This window comes from Orycteropus afer, unplaced genomic scaffold, assembly GCF_000298275.1.
Source record: "Orycteropus afer afer isolate SDZICR_OR568_19922 unplaced genomic scaffold, OryAfe1.0 scaffold00045, whole genome shotgun sequence".
In the NCBI taxonomy this organism is placed as follows: Eukaryota; Metazoa; Chordata; class Mammalia; order Tubulidentata; family Orycteropodidae; genus Orycteropus; species Orycteropus afer.
Window position 1 is genome coordinate 3,972,082 of NW_006921632.1, and position 5,697 is coordinate 3,977,778.

A 5,697-nucleotide genomic window follows, 5' to 3' on the forward strand; every position below is an offset into this window, starting at 1 on the left:
ACAAGTGATTTCACTAAATGCAAAATCAAAGGGAAATGTTTAATATGAGAATAGTGAATGTGTATGTTCATAACAAAATATTGTAGCTAGACTAAGATGGTTACTTAATAACTTAAATAATTAAAGTGAGCTCTCCTTCCTATAATTTTGGGCCAATCCTTCACATATTTTTTACTTAGTTTGTAGCATCAGAAATCATGGGTAGTCAGGATTACCCTTACTGTAAACTCACCCAATATATTGTTGGATGCAACATGTTTCCAATTTCCTACCATCCTCTTTCCTTATTGCAGCAGCTGGTATGTTGTAAACACTTTTACAAATCCTTCTCATAGTTGCTTTTACCTCCTTGTTCTTCAGGCTGTAGATGAGGGGATTCAGCATGGGAGTGATTACACTGTGCTGCACAAAGAAGATCAGCTCCACGAAGGACCCTGAGTTTGACATAAGGTGGCACAGCTCACCTTAACCATAGTAAAGTGTCACTGCAATGAGATGGGAGGAACAGGTGGAGAAGGCCTTGCTTCTGCCTGAGGTGGAGCTAATGCTCAGGATGGTGGAAATGATGCATGTATAGGATAAGAAGATCAAGAGGAAGGTTCCCACCCCATGTAGGAGAGTGGAATAGAGCAAGACTATGATGTTCCTGGAGACATCAGAACAGGACAGAAGAGGATAGAGGGCATCTCACAACTGTAATGGTGGATGATGTGGGCCTCACAGAACACAGCCAGGAGGATATTGATGAGTGCATCCAGGAAGCCCAGTCCCCAGGAGCTACACACAAGCTGCATATAAAGTCATGTAAACATAATCTGTCCATAGAGCAGAGGGTGGCAGATGGCAGCATAGCGGTCATAGGCCATAACTGAAAGCAGACAGCCTTCCTCGCCAGCAGTGAAAAATACAAAGAACACCTGAGACAAACAGCATCTTACTGAGATCACTTTCCTCAGAGACAGAAGATTCTTCAGCATCTTGGGCACAGTGACAGAAGGAAAGAAAAGATCCAGGAAAGAAAGGTGACACAGAAAGTAGTATATGGGGGTGTGGAGGTGGGAATCAGCCCTGATCACTAGCAGCATCATGCGGTTTCCCATCACGGTCAGGAGGTAAATCCCCAGGAAGAGCACAAAGAGCAGAGCCTGGACAAGGGGCACCGTGGACAGCCCAAGGAGGATGAACTCATTGATTGTGCTCTGGTTCCTCAAGGCCATTTACAAAGGCTATTGTCTAGAAATACTATAAAAAAGCATGGCAGCCAAGGTTCCACTATGCCTTAAGTAGTTTTCTCCTTGCATTGATTCTCTTCTACCACCATTTTTCAGTAAACACTATTAGCTCAAATTATGGCTTCAATTTTGAGTCAGTTAGTTGGGATAAAAAGTTGAATGACATGTGCCCCGTGTTCTTAAAATGGTTCCAGTCCATTGAAGCACAGGAAGAGAGGACCAGAGGCATATCTTCAGAAAATAATTTGTTTTAAATTGATGAATGATCTCAGTAGATGATGGAAAGCTCAAAGGCTGATAGAAAATGCTCATTGGTGATCCCTATATATGGCATCCAGGTTAAGCATCAGACTTACCATACCTTCAATATACCTCTTGACAGGACTGTGTAAAACAGTGTAATTGGTACAAATGGAGCTCAAAATGCAATGTAGAGAGGAATTAATTATTATTTATACTGTGAGGATTTGAGCAAAACTTTGAAGATAGTGCATGATGCTCTGGGAAAACATGTATCAGGGGGCACTAATTTGTATAAACAATGTGTTCAAAGGTTCAAGCCTGAGAAAAACCAAGTCATGTTTGGTAAAACTTGGGTCATTCTTAAAAACCAATTCCCAAAGTATGAATGAACATCATAAAACTATGGCACGTGGACTCTTGGGTCAGACTATGTTCAAATACTAGTTCCACCACTAAATGGATATATGATCTTGTTCATGATATATAAATCTCTGTGCCTTAATATGTGAAATGAAAATCATAAAAGTAGTGCAAATATCTTCAGTACTAAATATGAAATTATATAAAATTCTATTTGAGAACCACCTACTCTTAACTATTCGGTACATATCTGTCATCATCATCATCATCATCATCAATATTATTCTTTGAGATTGTGATCCTAGCCAAAAATCAGATAAATCTTAAGTAAGGTCAAGTACTGTCAAAAATCAAAGTTGTTGCTGGTATTGCTGCTTTGCTATAATTCTTTATTAAGAGAGGTGTGAGAAAATCCCCTACTATTGGTAGCTGCTATCTCTGACTAATAATATGGAAAATTGGCAGTTTGGAATTATTTTTGAATGGAATCTCTCTCTTAAAAGAATAAACAGCTTTGGAGTTATTGGCAGTGTATTCATTTAGAAAGGAAAGTGTGTAATTGAGTGTAAAGAGTATAGGTACCAGATTCCAGAAGTAACAAAGGGAGAGGAAGTGGTTGGGACTCAGTGTAGACTCCCTGGTCCATCCTCTATAACATTACAAGGATGGATGTGTATCACAAGAAAGATTGAAGATCTGGGCAAGCAAGCAAGAGAAATACTTGGAAAGGTTTCATACCACATAATACTTGAATTGGCCTGGCTACGCCATCTGCCAGAATACAGAATCCTGCTTAGTACTACATACATATTCTGGACCATTTTCCCAGACAATACAAGGAAAGAATTTGGGAACTTATCCCAAGGGACTGTGAGAGTTTGAATCTCAGTTTCTGCTGGAAATACCTGCTGCTACTCATCCCAACCCCACATGAACAAGTCCCCTACCCATCATTTCCTAAGCCCTTACTCTGCAGCCTGCTTAAAACAGAGATAGAATATTCAATTCTTTATATATATATATATATATATATATATATATATATAGCACAGATATTTGGATTAACTTCACTGACTTTCATCCCGACACTTTATCCTCAGTCTCCATATACCGTATTTCTCCCTCATGGCCAAATTGGGCTCATGTCTCTACACTCTATTTTTCTAAAGTCTTCAGTCTTCAGATCTGGTTTATCACAAGCTATACCTGCTTGAACACTGAGTGCTTGCCCACAGCTTCCAGCCTCAGACTTCCACCCTGAAATCTGAACTTTGGTTCATCCATAGGATTCTTTATTGTGGCTCAGTCAATTTCCTGGTCATGGGCATTTCCAATAAGGTTAAGCCCCAAACCTGGACAAGGGGAATTGGAATTTCTGAATCCCTATTTATTGACTGTTCAGTCATAAACCCAGCCTCAAAATCCTCCCCATAATCCAAATACACATTACCTGTATTTGTCCAATCAGATGACCTGTTCTTCAACTTGGCTGCAAGACTCTTATTTGAATTCATCTATTAAGAAAGAAGATGAACTGGAAAAGGTGGTGTTCTATACCTTGTATCAAAGTTGAGTTTCTAAAATCCTATGATGATGAAAAATGTTACTGGATTCTGCACTAACACAGTGCAACAATCATTGGCAATTCCTTCTTTCATAGGGTCTCAAACACCCTTTGATTTTTCCTTTTTCCAATATCCTTTCTCAGCTCCTGATGGTATTGTCTGACTTAACCAACCTGCAGAGCAGCTACATTTAGGTAGCTGGTAAGGTTGATTCCTGGCCCTTGGTAGCTCTAGGGATTGATGGGGCAACGGTTGTAATAGTCAATAGCAACAACTTGAAATTAGACTTAGCCTGAACTTTAGCAACATTAGGAATCTCTTAGGATGGCATCTGAAACATCTGGGTTGATGCAACGACATGTAATCATTAAATGTAAGTTTGTGATCCTAAAGGGGTTTGAAAGGAGACAAAGTGGAGAAAGGGCTATTTAACTCTTCCCCAAGCAGGAAAGGAATAGTTTTCAATGGACATGCTTTCCTTTTTTTTTTGTTTTTTCTTTTAAATTTTTTTGGGGTTTGGGTGAAAGTTTACAGAGCAAATTCATTTTCCATACTGCACTTCACATACACTTTGTGCCATAACATTGACCGCAATTTCACACAATGCAACAGCTATCTTCCCACTTCCTCCCCATAGCCACTTCTTCCCTGTGTCCTTCCCTCCCATGCACTCTTGCTCCCCCCTCCAGCTGTCTCCCTGTACATACACAGTCCTTCTATTCTGCCATCATTGTTCTCTCCAAGGAGTGTATTACCTAATGTAAATGTTCATGGGTTCAATTCCAGACCTGAAGGGCAACTAGGTCCACAGACTCAGGGGTTCCACCAGGCTCTATCAGACCAGCAAATCTACTCCCTTTTATTATTATTATTCTTATTTTGAGTTTTGCTCTACATTGTTCTCCCACTCTATCCAGGATCTTCTACATAGATCCCTTTCTGAGTGGTTGACAGTAGTAGCTGGGCACCATCTAGTTCATCTGGCATCATAGTTATATAGGCTGAGGATTGCATGGTGTACCAGTCCCTTGGACTAATTGTTTCCATGGATCTTTGATTTTCTTCAATATTCTTTGCTGTGAAAGAAGAAAGACCCATAGTTGCATCTAGATGGCCGCTTGCAAGCTTTTAAGATCCCAGTCACTATGCACCGAAGTAGGATGTGGAACAATGTTTCTGTGTACTATGTTATCCCAATTGAGCTTGATGTCCCCTATAATCGTAGTCCTGAGCCCACAAGTCCAACTACTCACTCCCTCCAGATGGCTGGCTGTGGCCAAGAAGTGACTATAACCTTGTACCTTGTTAGATCTACTATATACCTGGACATTCTTACACAACATACAAATAGACTTGTAGAAACATTGTCTGCCAACCATATACATAGTCATGGGCACACTCCCTCCTGCATAGACATACCTGATGGTTCAGCCTGTCCACCCATTTATCCACCCATAGATCAATGTTTGCCATCACTAACAACGCAGTACTGTATGCGCAAAAGGGTTCATCTTTGTTATCTGTACCTCCTATGCACATCTCTATGTCTTCTTCTTCCTTAATTCTACCGTGCTGATCATTCACATTTAGTACATTGCCCTTCCCTTCACCCAAATCAGCACTTGTCTCTACCTACCTAGCAGCGTTCCCTGCCTTCCCTTCCTACACCTGGTAACCCACCCACAAAGAAATTTTCCTTCCACATATAGACCTTTCCTTGACTTTTCACAAGAGTGGACTAATACAGTATTTGTCCTTCTGTGATTGACTTACTGCACTCAGAATAGTGTCTTCCAAGTTCATCCACATTAAGAGGTGTTTTGCATATTCTATGTAATTCTTAGGGTTGCATAGTATTCCATTGTGTGTATGTACCATAGTTCAGATATCCATTCTTCTGTTGATGGGCACCTAGGTCATTTCCATCTTTTTGCCATTGTAAATAGTGCAGTGATAAACATGGATGTGCATATATCTGTTCTTGTTCTGGCTCTCACTTCTTTAGGATATATACCTAGTAATGAGATTTCTGGGTCAGATGGTATTTCTAATTCCAACATTTTAAGGAATCGCCATACTGCTTTCTACAGTGGTTGTATCATTTGCCAGTCCCACCAGCAGTGTATGAGAGTCCTAATCTCTCCACATCCTCACCAGCATTTGTTATTTTCTGTCTTGTTGAACTTTGCTTCCAGTGCTGGGGCAAGATGGTATCTCATTGTTGTTTTGATTTGCATCTCTCCAATGGCTAATGATCATGAGCATTTCTTTCTTTCTTTTTTTATTGTGATTTGGGT

General features: G+C 40.2%; 1 pseudogene; it reads right to left on the minus strand.

Annotated features, from left to right (window-relative positions):
• Window positions 1–228: 228 nt before the first annotated feature.
• Window positions 229–1,217, minus strand: LOC103194547 (annotated as a pseudogene).
• Between the last annotated feature and the right edge of the window lie 4,480 nt (window positions 1,218–5,697).